The 18039-nt window shown below is 43.3% G+C and overlaps 1 protein-coding gene across 3 annotated transcripts in view; it reads right to left on the bottom strand.

Moving 5' to 3' along the window:
• Nr5a2 (nuclear receptor subfamily 5 group A member 2) overlaps positions 1-18039 on the bottom strand; it is a 126057-nt gene that overhangs the window by 23631 nt on the left and 84387 nt on the right. The window lies entirely within an intron of this gene.

Below are 18039 nucleotides of genomic sequence, written 5' to 3'. Positions count from 1 at the left end.
CCCCCCCCCCCCCCCCCCGTGTGTGTGTAGGACTGCAAGAATCTTCTGGCTGACCTGTAATAAATGTTAGTAATCTGGTATCTTGTGTGTAGTGATTTTTCATATCTAGTAATCATTTTAACTTTTTTACATTTTATTTACTTTGTATGCACACACATGAGATGTGGGATGTCCTTCTGTATATATGTTGCATTTATTGGTTGATAAATAAAGCCAGTTACAGACCAATGGCTTAGCAGAGTAAAGCCAGTTGGGAAATCTGAACGGAGAAAGAGAAGGCAGTCGAAGAGATGCCATGGAGATGCTGAAGGAGAAAGGTGCCAAAACATTACTGGTAAGCCACAAACTCGTGGTGATACATAGATTAATAGAAATGGGTTAATTTAAGAGGTAAGAGCTAGCTGGCAATATGCCCAAGTCATTGGCCAAAATAGTGTGATTAATTGGGTCCAGGGTGGCCGGGAAATGAAAGCACAGTCTCGTGCTGCGTGCGTGCGCGAGTGTGTATGATGTGTATGTGCATGTTATGTGGAGGTCATAGGAAAATTTATGAGTTGATTCTCTCCATCATGTGTGTGTTACAGGGTTTGAATCCATGTCATCAGACTTGGCAGCAAGCACCTTTAACCAGCTGAGCCATCTCAGTCACCAATAAATTTTTTTTTTTTTTTTTTTGGTTTTTCAAGACAGGGTTTCTCTGTAGCTTTGGAGCCTGTCCTGAAACTAGCTCTTGTAGACCAGGCTGGCCTTGAACTCCCAGAAATCCACCTGCCTCAGCCTAAGATTAAAGGCATGTGCCGCCACCACCCGGTGAGTCAGTCACCAATAAATTTTTATAAGCGAACATTTTGAAGAATAAAGCTGTGTTTGCAAATTAAGGTCTGGTAACAATGAATAATCTATTTAGTATGGTCTATTTAGTGTAATTACTCTATAAATGTGTCTCTTTTGACAGTGCCTAGATGTTTCAAAGCAGAGAAGACATTTGTTTGGCATCTGTGACTGCAGTTCTTCTTCCAGTCCCCTTTGCTATCTGGGCTAGCCAAGGGCTTAGAAAGCTACACATTAGGACTTATCGACAGGTGCCCACTGTTCAGAAGGCCTCAGGTCCCCATTCTCTAGACTCTTGGCTTATGTGTCAGAGGACAGCACGTTACACATTTGTGTAGTGTAATATAGTTCTCACACAGGAGAAAGGAGACTGAAAATATGGGCATTATTATCCCAAACATTCTGGTTTAATTCTAAGCATTATTAACTAACCTTTCATCCTCAAGTGAGGAGTCACAAAATTTAGGAATAGCTGTTCAGACGCTGAATGATGGAGAGTTCTTGGTAGGTTATAAAAATTCAGATCCACCCAAAAATATTCAGATTCTGAAACTCTAACCATTGACATTTCCATTGAGTAGGTCCAGGCAAAGCCCCAGGAATCTGGGCTTCCAATGAAGATTGGATAAGGCCTTGTACAACGATCTGAGAGTCTCTCCAGACCATCGTTCTAGTTGTGGCAACAGGTGTATCACGTGGGGGGTATGAAAGGCAAGATATTTCCAGAAGGCAGAACAAAAAGCGACTCCAAGGGTTAAAGACTTGACAGAAACTCCTCAAATCAGCAGGCTTGCTAGGGGCGGAGCCCTGAGATGAGAGGACAGTGACTGGAAAGGCAGACTAGAGTCCACTTCACAGGTCAAATAGGAAGACGGCTTGCCAAGCACAGGCCAAACTTTCTCTGTAGGAACGACAGGGTGCACACAGAAACAAGTGTGTGCAAAACTGCTGACACACACAAACACAGTAACTGCATACACTCACTGGACCGAACCAACACTACCTTTCTGACTTATATCACAAAATGAGGCATTTGGCTAGGGAAAATGGAAGAAAGTAGGTAGGACCTCCTGGGTGAGTGTTTTCTCCCGGACTTCGATCAAATCTGTAATGATTTCAAAATGAAAACTTGAAAAGAGACTAACGGAACAGAGTACAACCACACGGGGCTTCCAGGGAAGCCACCCACCACAGAAGCACAAGAAATCCCACTACATCAGCTAAGCAGTTGAAACGAAACCAGCGCAGAAAGGGCAATGAGAATTTTTAAAAGACATGCCTTTCTTCAGGCAGACAAAGGAGAGTTATGGAGAGGGTGAGGGGGAAAACAGAAGAATTGGGAATGGAGAACATGGCGAGGTAGAGTTGCAAGAATCGGAGGTGACAGAGTAGGGGACATGATAAAAAACGTATTTGTGTACAAAATCTCTAAGAAATAATAAGTAGGGCTGAAGAGATGGCTCAGCCATCTTATAAGGATGTGAGGTCGGTTCCCAGCACCGACATCAGGCGGCTTTAACTGCCTGTAAGTCCAGCTGTAGGGGATACTATGCCCGTGTGACCTCCACAATCTAGCTGTAGGGGATACTATGCCCGTGTCCTCTGCAGGTACCCGCACCCCCCACCCCCAATGATCAGAATGATGAAGGTGACTAGAACTTGACACTTGACAAATATATTGTATTACATAAGCCAAACTTCCAAAAATTGACTAAATATCACATTACAAAGGAAGTCTCTGTGACATGTAGCTCATAGTTTACACAGCCAAACTCACATTTGTTTTGGAATTTGAAAGCCCATTTCTAGAGAAACCATTGATTTTTAAAACCACAATAGAAGACAAAAGAAATATAAAATATTTAGAGGTGACTATAGAACCACGAAAGAGGGTTACTCTCAGGTTATGTACCACACGAGGCTCTGACATAGACTCTTACGTGAGTGGCGCCCCCTAGAGTTCCCAGGGTGACAAGCATGTCCTTCTAGACTTCCTGAAATCCATGGTTGCTATGGCTGTGCCAAGAGGCAACTTTCTAGCCCTGATTCTTTCCAGAAAAACATTAACGTATTGCTAGAAACAGATGCAGAGAATGTTCAACTCAAGAAGCTAAAATGAGAACAAACTAATAAAGAGGGGGAATCTACTGAAATAGAAGGCAAAGAAAGAAAAATATACCTGCGTATCTTCATGGTCAACAATGTCTTTCCTTCTTTCTTCCTATATAAGCAAAACTTTTCATAGTGAATTTCTGGAACTTTATAACTATCTTATAAGAGACGTGGTTGTTATCACAGCTCCAAGTTAACATCATCTAGTCAACAAAGTAATATAAGCCATATGGGGAAAGACCAAGTCAGGAGAAAACTCCGGAAAAGTAATTTCACTAATAAGGGAACCTGGTGGTTTATGAGACACTTACCCGCCTAAAAATACTCAGCATGTGGGTATTAACCAATGAAAAGATGACAAAGGAAAAGATTGCACTGTAATAAACTCTGTAAAGAGGCTAGACAAGCATGAATCACAAGCCAAGTGTATCTGTGAATAGCTTCCCTGGGGCTATCAGCATACTCCCACCACCTGAAGAAGATAAAACCATGTTCAGGAATGAGAAGGACTCAGTTCTGGGAAGTAAAAAACTTTCCCCCAATCAATTTCTAAACATGGCTCAGTTCCAACCAAAATCTTACCTTAGTAATAACCCAAGCCTACCATTTATATGGAACAGCAAAAGTCTATAAACAAATAAGACTTTTAAAAATGAGACCAACTAACCATTTATCAGGATTCACTAGAGGAGCCGGGCATGGGGGTGCATACCCAGAATAAAGGAGGGAGAGGCAGATGGATCTCGGTGAGTTTGAGGTCAGTCTAGTCTGGTCTACATACTAAACTCCAGAATGGCCAAGGCTATGTAGAGAGACCCTGTCTCATAAAAACAAAAGGAAAGAAGAGATTGTAAAGATTTCCATAGGAAGGATTAAAACACATATTTGCTTTGAAATAACCAAAATGGTCAATGACATAAGATAAAAAATTCACAGAGATCCATATGTATGTGTGTGCATGTGCACACACACACTTTGAATATATGGAAGACAGACCATTAAAAATGAGAAAGCAATTTATTCATAACTAGTATTGGGATAATTAACTACTTTCTAAGAAAAATAAAAACTCATGCATTCTACACAAAAACAATAAAGTCTAAGCATTTTGAAGGTCTAAATATCAAGATAGTTATCTTAAGTTCTGTACTATGGTGTTCATCACTCCACAGAAGTAAGCTATAGAAAATCCATTTCAAATTATAAGGCAATGCTTAGCTATGTGGCTATTAACTAATTAGAAGATATGGAAATAATCTAATTTATTGTAATAAATAAGTATACACTCTCACACACACACACATTTTAAAAATCGAAAAGGATTTCCTAAAGGAAACACAAACACCAACATCACAGAGTAAAACATTGATGAGTATACCCAGTTCTGTGAAAGAAAAAGAATCACCAATCCATCTACCCATAGAAGGAGGACGGCCCTGGGACTGAGTAAGGAGAGCGGTTTCCCAGTGAGCTAAAGACATGAGCTGACAGTTTAAAGAAATGGGTAGAAGGATGTTCAGCGCCACTGATAATCACAAGTACAATCTAAGAATGGTAACCCACTCTAATGAACTATAAAAAACGATGGTGTTGACTATGATACGGAGTAGTAGGAACTCTTATTTACTCTGCATCAGAATGTCATTTAGTACAGCCAAATTGTATAGGAGAATGAGCCAGAAATTTCTAGAAACGATATAAGTAAGATATGGAGAGGAATGATTTCTTAAATTTGTAAAAATGTCCTTGAATGGGGGAGCAAATCACTAACTCGTGGAGTCTGCCATTTAATGGAACAATGTGAGTGGTGGCAACAGGTGACCCAGGTCTCCCAAGAATTCCAAAGATTCTCAACTCAAAACAGGAATCTGGAAAATAGAACCCAGAGCTCAAATGAGGGCAATAAGATGTTTAAATGCTAAAAGCTGTATTCTTTTCTAAGACAAGAATAAGCTGCAGCCACCTCATGGAGAGAGGAATTTCCTTGAAGTTATAATTAGAACTGATACAGTTACAGTATCCCGGGCCTCCCGCTCTGCTGATAGACTGCCCTGGCCACTTGCCAGCACATGTGGCTATTGCATTTCTCTCGGCATTCCTGGGGCCAACAACAACAGGCTATCTTCTCTTAATTTTAGGAGAAATTGCTAATTACTAAAACTCTTTCCTGGCTTTCTTTTATTTTCTGGTTCTTCAGGTTTTCTGATCATGAGCAATGCATGTCTTGACCCTCATTCATTAGGAAAGCCAGAATCTGTTGTGAATTCGGGCTTCGAACCTGTGACCACTGATCCTTCTGGTCACCACACAGAGCCATCAGGATGGGAGTCTCATTCCTAGACATTTCTTCATACTGAAAAAAAAAATCTTTATTGAGGCAGCTGGCCAGCATAAAACATTCAGCGCCTGTGATTTCTAAAGTGCTTCTGGTTTCCCAGTGATCAAACTAGTGACTCCATTTCCCACTGGGAAAACAGAGCAAACCCGGAAAGCTGCCAGGCTATAGTGGGACATAGAAAAAGGTAAGTTGTTGGGCCCATACTTGGCTTCTACTTTCAAGGAAAGTCGAGAAGGATTTGACTTCGTCCAACCTCCTGACTGGTCTACTGAGAATGAGTTACCACGGTCTTAATGGACAAACGTGGAGATTGCCTTGCAGCTTCCATTAATCAATTAGCCCGAAAAGGAGTGCAGAAACCCTGGCCCTTGGTAGCTCAAATGTGCCCAGCTCAGTTCTATACCTTACCACCAGGGTGATTCTTACAAATTGTTGGACCTCTCTGCCTAAGGATATCATAGGAACTGTGTCTTAGATCGCTGTGTTGCTCACAAATAATGCAGGCAAGCCAGGCTGCTCACACACAACAGTGAGATGGGCAGTCATCAATAAACACGCCAACCAAGCGAGCTTTGCTTTCTCCTATGAATGGCATTCCAGGAAAGATGCTCCAAGAACGATGCTAGGTGCTTGAAACCCAGAATGAGAACTGAGAGAGTTCTCCAGAGCTGCAGGGCACACAAAAACAATTACAACAGAAAATGATCAATGGAGCCCTCTCAAAGAAGCAACACAAAGTCAGAGGAAGAAATGAATGAAGGATGATTCTTACATCCACACAGCCTACAGCAGAGGTGCCACGGTCTGAAGGTTGATAGCTCAGGAAACTGTCACTCAGGATGCTGACATCACAGCATCACAGGTGAGGATAAATAGCCCCACCTCCCTGTATCACGGCCGCTCTGCTTCTAGGTGGTAGGACCAAGATCTTGGATTTTGAAGTTCATATATTTGACCGTAAAATAACAAACACCAAACAGTTATGTTGGCAGGAGAAAGCCCTTTGTCTATATATCTGTACCACAAAGACTACCTCTAAAACGAGACGTTTCCTAATAAACAGCTTTCACTAGTGGGAATACAGATGTTTTTAGAACTATTTATTGACACAATTTCCAGACATTTTGCTAAATTTTTCATAACTAGTATTTAATATTCATGATGCTTTATGTATATCTGGATTGTATGGACATTGAGACAGATTCCCCAAAACACAGCAGATAAAGAGTCCAAATTCAAGCTTGCGATCTTACCACAAGGCTATCCCACCTCTGGTAAGAACTAGTTAAGAATGTTTTCATTTCTTACTGCCTCCTGTAGGCACTATTCTTTCGGGGCCTAATCGCATGACTTTCCCAGATGTGGGACAGAGTGAGGAAGTAGGCCTGGTGTGAGTGACCCAGTCAATGTGTGGTCTTTGGCACAGTCGCTATGCACAGTCTATAAAACAAATGCTATGTGATAGGAAAAGCCCAATGTTAAATGTGGAGAACACTTTCTAAGTAAAGATGAAAAGAATACATACTTAAAATATACAGTTCTTAGTAATACTAGTCTAAGCATTGTTTCTCTTAGGACGCATATTGGAAAGAAAGGATTATTTCAGATGAGCTACTACACAGCAAAGAGAAGTGGCTCCAGGGGCTGGAGAGAAGGGGAGATGGGATTTATGGGCCAAAGTTTCAATTTTGGAAGGAGAGGACAGTAGTGATATAGACCCTACAACAATGTCTATGTATCTAATTGCATGCTTAAAAAAATATAAAATAGTAAGATTGATAAATAGACTTCATTACAAATTAAAAAAATAGAAACAAGCCTGCTAGGTTGTGACTCAAGAGACAGACTGTTGGCCTAGTGTAATCTAGGCTCTCAGCTGTGAGGACCACTCAGAAATTTGGTGGCAAATGGGCAAGAAGGTTTCTAGTCAGTTCCCTGAAAATTATAGGTCCTTGACCTATAATTGAGTCATGCCAAAGCCAGAAATGTACCTCCAAAAGCGGTTACGTATGTTGCTCAAATTTCTCTGGCAAAGGCAAGAAATCAGGACTTTGGGGACATTCTGGGATACATAAGACTTTGCCTTGAAAAAGAGACACTTCCAAAAGGATTAAATTAAAATAAAAAGAACCTATGTGTATACAAAGCACAGAGGGAAAGATGGAAGGAATAAATAAAATATATAATTATTAGTAATGCTAGTATAAGAATTACTTCTCTTAGGATAAATATTGGAAAAGGATTGTTGCCAACGAGCTATCAATGCTTCTACTATAAACAGTACAGGACAAGGGTTAGACAGATGGCTCAGTGGCTAAGAGCACTGGCTGCTCCTCCAGAGGACTCGGGTTCAATTCCCGGCACCCACATGGCAGTTCACAACTGTCTGTAACTCTGTTCCAGGGGTTCTGAGTGACGCCCTGACACCAATGCACATAAAATTAAATAAATTGTTTTTAAAAATAATCAACACAGGGCAAATGACACACAACTGAAATGCAGTCATTCACTCTTGATTAATCAGGCAGAACTGCCCAGACTGGAACTCAAGTCACACTAGCCTGTATGTATAGAAGGCACACAGTTCCTCATAGCCTCTGCAAAGCTGGGAAAATCCAAGTGAGATTGAACACAGGAGAACTAATGTCTTCTAAATATCAAGCGCCCAGACTGTACAGAACCCACAACTGAGTCCTAATGTAACAAACAACAGTGTTGTGGCATGTTTAGTGCTGGGACACGCGTTCTGTCAATGATGACATTTTTAGATAGTTAGCGAACTGTGCCACATGCCCAGCCCCCAACAGATAAAGAAAACGTAATCTAGGTTCTACACAAGAGCAGCATTCCCCTGGCTGCGGAAGTCCATTCTGTGGGCCTTTCCTGAGGAGATTCTTCCGATCCTGACTCTACAGAGGCGGGCTCGGGTCACGTTACCTGTCAGTCTCAGTGTCCTTGTTCTGATGTGACTGCATCACGTTTGTTGTGATAGAGTTTCTGAGCTTATGTTCTAGAATTCCACCTTTCCAAACCCGAGACAGAAGATGTTCAAAATCTGTGTGGCTCAGGGATTGGCGAGTTCTCAGTTTCCTCAGTGAGAGCTGACAAGAGGCTCATCACAGACATAGTATATGGTAAGGAGGGCCATGCCTTGTTCAGTGGGAAAAGCTACCAGAAAGGGGACAAAGGCAGATGAGTGAACAGTGGACTTTGCACTATTTGCTTGGTTAACCATGCCGTATTTGGAAGGATGGCCCCAAGATCTGAAGGATCATGTCTAGAACATGTGAGGCTTTCCTTAGAAAAGCCATCTGCTGCCACGTCCTTCACGGCCTAACACAACAGTCTTGCGGTAGCAGGTGTTCAGTAGTGTTTCAAAGTGATGAAATCTCTTCTTTCCTATTCATTATCGCCTCCTGGGTCATATGGGCTCTGTTTGGAATTTAACCTCTTAGCCAAACACTGTCAGAACACAAGTTTGGACTCATAGGATCTGATCAGTAAACCAAGAAGAAGCTTTGATAAATGGCTCAGAGGTGAGCCACCAATCTGTCCCGTGCTAGACCCAATGTGCTCAGGTCTGGGGCTCACTGGTGTGCTGATCTGGGATGACCCTGATATGCCAGCTCACCACTGCTGGGCGGGACTATGGGCTACATTTCCTCTGAGGTGTGAGCAGAGCAGCCGGCATGACGAAGCAGGAAGAGATGTTGGGAGCAAAGGGCTTTCTCCCTTTATTTGCCTTTCCGGTTAGGCTCAAGCTACCATGCCAAGTCTCTGAAAACTCAACTCACTAAATAGCGGTAGTTAGCAAAACGACAGTAATGCATTAATAACTAAAATTTACTAAAGATTTGAAAGCATAATCTACTCAGAAATATGCTGAAATGAATGCTGTTTGGGCAATTATATTCCGGTGCCAGCAGATAACAAATGATAATCACCGCTTCAGCGGTGGTAAATACGTATTGATTAAGTCCACACTTAGAACTCCAAAATGAATTATATCTGGTCATGGCTAAACTGCTTTGCTCACCGAGAGGGAAAAAACAAACAAACCAACCCACACACAACACCGATTATACTGCATTTAATTAAGGAAAGCATCAGCTTCATGCACAGTTATTTGCCTCCGCCAACTCTCTATGGCATAAATATTGAACCACGGCATCTCCTGAATGCTAATCAATCCGTTCTGAATTTCAAATGATTACATAAATTTTAGGAAGCGCTTATTTGCTGCAGACACCTCGGCAGGGCCATAGTATGAAGACGTGCACGGCCAGTTGACAAGTGTCTAGTGAGTGCTTGGCTAAATGAGAAGATCATAGATCAAAATAAGGTAAAAACTGAGCCCGCATGTTAATTGTACAGTGAACCCAGGGATGCTTCCTTTGCTGATCTGACTTCCCGAGGAACAATTCAACCAGTGCATGAGGGGCAAGACGGGAGATGAGTACACAGCATCGCTGGATGCCGGGGGCCAGTCATCAACGGCAGGTGTGTTTTGGACTGTGTTAATAGGATTTAGAGGGAGAGCTTCACACAGCAAACCGCATGCCAGCCTGCAAAAGGGTGGCAACCTGCTACAGAATGGGAAGCTTTCAGGAAACACGGAGCTTATCTTAATATGCAGTCATAAACTACAGCACCTAAGTAGATTTTACTAGTTTTCAATCCCTTTGAAAACGTGTGTGTGTGTGTGCGTGCGTGTGATTCCTTTCTCTTATTTCACCAAGTGGGTCCTGGGGAACTGCACTTGGCCATCAGATTTGGTGGCAGATGCCTTTACCTGCTGAGCCATCCAGCCAACCTGATCATCCAGCCACCCCCTGAACATTCTAACTGATGCTTCTAGAGCAAATCCTCAGCAAAGAATGAGAACAGGAGTATTCCTGTCTTTTCTGGATCTGCCTTCCAGCATATGGTCCCCTTGGTGTCCCCCTCCTTGGATTAATAAAGAAAAGGAATCATTCCTTTTGCATTAGGACAGAAACACAACTTAATCAATGGGGTCAAATTCCTCGGCTGGATTTGGCAATCTCTTTGACTGACTGGATTTAGTGCTGTAAAAGAGCAAAGGGGGAAATTTGTTCTTTCCTTTGCTTTTGCTGCTTTCCTTAGATATGATGGGGACACTTTGCCTGATGACAGACAATAAATAAACAGCTCCTCCCAAACCTAACACAATGTGGGTTTATAAGGTTCATAAGAGAAGGAACCCATGGGTATTTCCTTCCCCAACAGCATACTTAAGATGCTTGGAGGCTGATCCTGATGCTGCGGGAGGCACTGAGGCACCAAGACACCCACCACTCTGGCCCCCATGTGTCCCTCCTGGAACTGGCAACTCAGGAAGATCAGGTATGAGCACAGCCCAGGCCAGAGCACCACTACTTCTTCCAACCAGACAACCCAGAGGGGCTGGGCACCAGGGCCATGATGTGGGATGGCCCTCTGTATGCTATGAGTATGTTTTATTACCATTGGTTAGTAAAGAAGCTGCTTTGGCCTATGGCAGAGCAGACCATAGCTAGGCTGTAAATTCAGAAAGATACAGGGAGAAAGAAGGTGCAGTTAGAGAGACTCCAGCAGCTGCTGGAGAAGCAAGGTGTGACCTAATGCCACAGCCATGTGGCGACACAGATTAATAGAAATGGATCAATTTAAATCTAAGAGTATCTAGTAATAAGCCTGAGCCATCGACCAAACATTTATAATTAATATTAAGCCTCTGAGCGGTTATTCAGGAACTGGCAGTGGTTCCTCAGGAGGAGAAGGAACCTCCAGATTTACACTCCAGTGCCTTGCTGACATCTGAACATGTGACATTGCAGTGGAAGCCACCAGTGTGGACCTTCCACTGCTCAAGACAACCCCTATCCTAGGAGGAGCCAGCCACTGAGCAGACAGGATGAAGGCATTGTGGGCAGCGACAAGAGCTGCTGCCAGCCATGTAAGTCATTTCATAGTTTCCTACTGGCACTAAAAGGGAGTCCTGGCAACAGGACTTGCCAAAGGTACCACAGGCCAGCAAGAAGGTCTGCCTGATGGCCCAAGAAATGACAGGAAGGAACCCTTGTAAACTGCATCTAATGATCAAAGGTTTACTCTTCAGTAAGTCCCTGCTGTGTCTGAGGAGAGGGAAGAGGAATAGTTAAACTGCCCATTTATAAAGTCTTCCTCTCCAAGTAAAATATGCAACCTCAGCAGCAGCGCACACTCCTGTCTAGGAAGGCTGTATGGGATTCTTTGACTCTGACTGGCTTGGGCTCAAAGGCCTGCCGACCCCCTGTTGCTGTGATTCACTGTGTGTAAAAAGCTCTCGTGGTGCCCTTCACTGGGTCATGGTACATAGAGACAAAGGTAAAATGAGCCAAGCACAAGGTCTTTATCAAAGTGGAAGCATCAGAGGCTGAAACTCAAACAGGGAAAACCAAATACCACACATCAGAAACTGCAGACTCCTGGCCATTACCCAAAGGCTAAGTCATACGCACTGTTCAGACAGTAAACATGTGTGATTGTATTTACTAATACAATGTTGGCAGCATGCTGCATGATCAGAGTTACTTTTAGGATATCTTTAGGATAGTCAGAAGCCTCTCTTGAAGACAGAATTCACAGGTTCAGTCTAATGCTTATCCCCAAGGGATTTCACCCACCTGAACATTACATCTGTGATAGAGTTTGCAAATTTTTCCAAGTAGGTTCCGGCTGGTCTCCAAGAAAAGTTTCTCATCTAGACAACATTTTTCGATTAACTGTTCTATTCCTTTTTTTTAAAATGCCCTATTCTTATTTTGCCCATCTAAATCTCATCATTACATGGAGGCAGTGATGATGGGATTCAGTATCTCGGAAGAGGCCAAGTGCACAGAGCCGAGAACAAGCATTCATTGACACTGCCGGCTACTGGTCCCAGACCTGACCCAACTAAAACAGAGTGTATCATCTACTTTCTTTCTTTATATAGAAAACTGGAGTGGGGCGTTCACTTAGATCCCTTTATCATATAAAGAGACATTAAATTATATGGACGCGTTTTTAATTTCAGTACTTGGGAGGTAGAGGTCTAAGTTTGAGGGCAGCCCGGTGAACAGAAGGGGCTGCAGGACAGCCAGAGTTACACAGTAACACCCTATCTTAAAAGACCAAAAATCTTTGATCTCAGTTCTCCAGCAGCAGAGGCAGGGAGATTCCTGAGTTTGAGGCCAGCCTGATCTATGGAGTGAGTTCCAGGACAGTCAGGGTTACACAGAAATCCTGTCTGGGGCTGGGGGAAAAGAATGAAGAAAAAAACCCCAGTAACAACAACAAAAACAAAACAAAAGACATTAAATTATGGACTCGTGTGAAGATATTTACTATTAACACCACTGAAGGTGAGTGTTAAAGAACTTTGTGTGATGGCTCAATGTGGTATTTCATTTTCCTAGTGTTGTAATGCTGACAATGCCGTAAAGGAAAAGGGACTCTCTATAGTCTCTATCATTTTCATTATAACTATATTCGTAATGTAAACACATGGCCTTATTTTTCTACAATAAATCATGCCAAATCCTCTAGTTTTTCTCCATGGGCTTGACCTTCTATGCTATCTTTCTCCAAATCCTGTGCTTCTGCTTTTTAAATTATAATTTTTAACTATTATCTCATTTCCTAAAACAGTTTTTCAAATGTAGAGATTGGGAGGGAAGGCAATAAATATTTATTAAAATCGCCTATCTGTCAGGTAGTGTACAAGAAGCAAAATACCCACTCTACACGACTTTACAGCACGCTGACTGGGTAGATAAGAGGCCAAGTTCACCATACAGCCCCCTTTGTCTGCTCTAGACAGGGTCCGTTTACAGGAGCCACAGCAGACAAGGTAAAAAAAAAAAAATGCTCTGGTCTCCTCACAATGCCTCGGGGTTTGTTTTTTCCTTAGCTCCTTCATCATCTCAAGGTTCGTTTTGATCAAGTCCTACCGAATTTATTCTCTGAGCCTATAGAGACTGGATCTGGCGAGTACTCCTTCGAGATAAAGGGGTGGGTTCAGAAGCATCAGAAGAGACCTGGGCTGGAGCAAACCACTCTCTAGCATACACTGGCCTTGGGTCCTCCGTACTTCCATCCATGCTCCACAGGGAGGACTCTGGGCGCAGACAGGTGAAGGCAGTTAGGGACTGTAGCCTTTCTACATGTCCATCTGCATCATTCCCTGAGACAACCAAACCCATCTTGCCTAGGGTTGTTGCCTCTGTAGGGATGACTCTTGGGTTGTGTGTGATGTGTAATCGGGTACCATAGTCAACGTTGGAAATTTGGGATGAAGAGCTAGAATGGATGAATAAAGACAGGATGTTCTCATCTGTTTTCCTGGACGGAAGACTCCACCGGCACCAGGGAGGAACTGCAAGAGATTCCTTCTTTACTGTTTCCTATCCTGGCCTGATTAAGTCGCTACTTGAAACAGATGTCCACATAGTACCAGATTTTAGTCGTTAATATTCCTTTCTGCAATTTAACTGTGCAAAGAGCTGATCAATAACATCTCAAACTTGGAGAATGGAAACTGATAGAACAGAGTTGAAATTCCAAGGTTTCTGTGATATGCAACCTTCTGGCTAAACTATTAACATTACAATTACTTTGGCAAAGGCTTTGAGTTGAAAAGAAACTGCATCTATATTTCATGTATTTTATCAGTAAACATTTTATAGCACGCTACTGGACACTTGGTGATGGGCTTGAATTCTGTATGTAAAGAAAACGTTAAGAACAAACATCAATGGAGACTCCACTTACACAGAGCCAGATTCTACTGCACAGAAGCAACTGAAAAGCAGGCCCATCCCTTCTGTGGGCTACTCTATACTTAATTGAGGCAGCGGCTAGCCACTGCTTAGATCTGGTTATTTCCCCCTGAAGAGAAACAAGAGGAGGTAAATAAATGTCACAAGGCCTTCCAGAACTAGCATCTGATCGGAGAAGAGGGCCGTGTACAGGAAACCAGAGGTGCTCATTTCGGGATATAAAATACAATAAGTGTCCAGGTCTTTCTTTTTTCATCCGGGATACAACAAAGGCTTGCTGCATCACACCACCCAGCCTCCAGGCTAAGAAACTCTCCAAGCCGAAGCAGCATCTTAGCTGGAACTTTTCAGTGACTTGCTGCACTGAGTGCTTAAGCCACATTAATATCCCTCCTAACATGGATGACATTATTCAGGATTCGTAAAAGGCAACCAAGCACTCTCCAGTTCTGTCCTCATTTTCAGATTCCAGGCTGTGGCAACCTTACTTATGTGAACTATGTCCATAACAGTAGAGAGGAAGTTACCTCTATACTTCATCCTCTGTGACACTGGCTTCTGCATTGGCAGCTGACAGTAAGTTTAATCAGCCACTCTAACTCCTTGCAAGAAAGAAGTGGGGGGTTATACTATAAGTCTGTTAAATAAACCCTAAAACAAATAGATGACTCCCGACATCTTTTTATCAATGGGCACAAAATAAATTATTAGGCAACAAAATGTAATTAATTTGGTAATTTAGCAGGTATGTATTTTGAGAGTAGGTCTCATGTATCCCAAAGCTGACTCTGATGTGTAGTTGAGAATGACCTTGAACAGCTGAGCCTGCTTTCCCACTGCTTGGATCACAGGTGTGGTTTTGCCATAACTAGCTTATGAGGAGCTGGGGATCCAACCACAGGGACTTGTGCACGCAACCCCAATTTGGCAGAACTTAAGGAGCACAGAACAACTAGTCATGATCGCTCTTTAGGTCACACACAAAAGAGATAGAGAGACTTGTTATTCTTGACCAGTTAGACCAACTATGTCTAACTTTTGGTCAAGTGGACTGTTCTTAGTCCTTTAGTAGGTGACCAGTAGGAGGCGAGCGGCTATCTGGAAGCTGCTTTGACTGAACTTGTCCATTACTGTTCCTACATATCCTCCTGGGTCACTGCTTCCCAACTCCGTCTGCCACAGCCTGGCAGCTCTCCTTGGCTTGTGTCTCCACTCTCCTTCAGACCCCCATGAAATAGGAAAATCCATGCTGTCACCACAAAGTCACATCAACACTAGCCGGCTTTCACACCACAGCCCCTTGCTGTGCTTCCCTGGTGACTAAAACGGTGACTCACGGCACCTCCTTCTATTCCACTCTGTGTCCAAGGCAACCTTGGAATTAGCGGACAGACCAAGGCCGGCCCGGTCCTTTGAGGGCCAGGCGATTGCCTACCTTCCCAGCCTGTCTCCTGCTTCACCCTCTCTCCGTTCCTTCAACGCCTCTTGCCTTTGAACTTCATCACTGGCTGCTCTTGTGGCTCAAGATGCTGTACCAACTTGAGATCATATCCCATCTTCTTTCCTGGACTCTATCGGGGAAGGACAACGCCATCTCTCACACGAGAAAGAGGACGCAAGCAACTACCTCTCAACACAGCCTCAGGCATTCAGCTACTCTACCTCAGCCTTGGGTTTGTCGGGATGACCAGGGGCAATGCTGGGCGGAGCTGGGATCCCAGGGTTATTTGGTTCAGGTGCAGAAGGCTCAAGGTTTGCTGAGGGTTTGTGAAACAAGCACCTGGCCTAGGAAACGGACGGGGGTTTCAAAGTGGCCCCCCTCGTACAACTTCCTTCTCGGGTACAGATGAAACAGGTACTTGGGATCTAAAGTTCATTAGCTACAAACTCAATAGAGTTGAAAAAAGTAATTATCTATTGTTTCCATGGGGAAAATTAATGAAGAAAGTTTTCCACTTGTAAATTGGAAAACACCTGAATTCTACTGCTAATTACGTTTTTACTGCTCCTTTACAAATGAACTCCTGACCTACACTTATTATACCTGTGATCAAAAGCCCTTGTTTCCCTTTCTTTCTCAAGCAGTAGGCAGACAAGTTTTCAGCAGCTAACTTAGGCCGGCTCTTTCTCGGTACCGTGTGCTTCCCGAGCAGCCACTGAACAAGGAAGTGTGTGGTGGAGGCTCTGATAAATACCGTTGTTCAGAAGAGCATTTGTTAGGGTCAAAGGTTGAAGGTGATTAAGGTCCACCTGCCTCCTCACGACTGGCAGAGACTATAGTAATTTAGAGAACAGTGAAGGTAAGATGACAGTGATGAACTCCGGGGCTGGAGAGGTGGCCCAGTGGCTAAGAGAACTTGTTGCTCTTCCAGAGGACCGGGGTTCAATTCCCAGCCCCCATATCAGAAGAGAACATCTAATGATCCCCCCGAGTACCAGGCATGCACCTGTGCAAACACATACATGCAGTCAGAACACTTAAACATGTAAGAAAATGAATAAATGTAAGAAAGTTTTTTTACACCAGGAAAACTAAAGATAATTCATGTTCTTTGTTTTGTTTTTGCTTATTTGAGCCACATTTCTCTATCTAGCCCCTGGCTGCTCTGTAACTCACTGTATAGACCAGGCTGGCCTCAACCTCACAGAGATCCTCCTGCCTCCGCCTCCCAAAGTGCTGGGACTAAAGGCGTGCGCCACAGCTTCACACGGAGCCTCACACCACTCACTCAAACGCCACTGGGTCGAGAGCTTAGTATTCTGCCAGGAAGAAGTCGCAAATCACTCACATACGCATGCCCAACTTCCCACCAGCTGAAAGCACCGAGAGGCTGCCATAAGCCAGAGTGATTTCTGGGGTCACAGCAGCAGGCCTGTGTTATCTTCTGCTGGGTGGCCCACACACTGTTCTCACATAAGACACAGAGACTTCCTCAATCAGAACGTTCCTGTTTGCTGTGTTAATAGAGAAACACGTAGGGCCCTGCTCCCACCACTGGAAGCTTTGAACACTCCATCTAAGGCACAATGTTGTGTTTTTACATTTACACTGACGTTTCTTTTTGCTGTATTCATCACACTTCCCAAGCTACAAAAAAAAAAAGCTCTTTTTCTTTTCCACGTTGACTGCACGAGTTTGGTGACTTCGCGCTCCCCCTTTATCGGCAACAGCCGCGTGGGGCTGTCGGGAGAAACTGAAATCAAGCGGCCCAATGGCGAACATCTGTTTCACTTTGCAGTTTGTGTTATTGTTATATTTCTTTGGATATGAATTCACAACTATCTTACAACTGAAGACTAAAGAAAACACATATGTTGGTAAATCTGATTTCTGTCATTATTTTCGTCCAAGGGAAGTTGCCTCCCTCGGCCTTCGGCCAATGAGGAATGAATGGACTTGGCAAAAAAAGTTTATTTAAGTTGGCTTTGTTAAGCCAACAAAAAATACAGAAATCAAGTAAGGGACAGGCAGAAAAATCTGTTCCTTTGAAGTCAATAAAAATCCATCTCCTTAATCCTTTTTTTATTCCAAGCAGGGGTGATTTTTCTCAACTGGCTCGCTGAGAACCTTGATTTAGCTAATCTATCTTGCTTAGCTATCTTTCTACTCCAAACCCTTGCGAAGGAAGCATCTTTCCCTCTGACAGCCACTATCCTTTATATGTGCAGAGAATGGGGCATTCTGCTAGAAACGTTCTCCAGCGAATCCTGAGAGAAATGTAAAAAGTAGGCATTTGATTACTACCCCCACGCTCCAAGGCTAAAACGCAGCAGAGGAGTTGGAAGGCAGAACAAACGACAAAAAAGGTAAAATATTCGAATATGAATGGCAGAAAGATGGGTCCAACTTGGGAAAGTGACTTTTTCCTGTCTCCACTGTCCATTGCTCGCCTGCCCAGCAGGGGGAAACTGCAACTGAACAACTCCTGTTCGATACCCCAACCCATCTGCTGAAGG

Source organism: Alexandromys fortis, unplaced genomic scaffold, assembly GCF_014885135.2.
Source record: "Alexandromys fortis isolate MF-2015 unplaced genomic scaffold, M_Fortis_MF-2015_v1.1 scaffold_58, whole genome shotgun sequence".
In the NCBI taxonomy this organism is placed as follows: Eukaryota; Metazoa; Chordata; class Mammalia; order Rodentia; family Cricetidae; genus Alexandromys; species Alexandromys fortis.
Note: the sequence above shows the minus strand (reverse complement) of the source record. Positions and strands in the feature narration are given on the sequence as shown.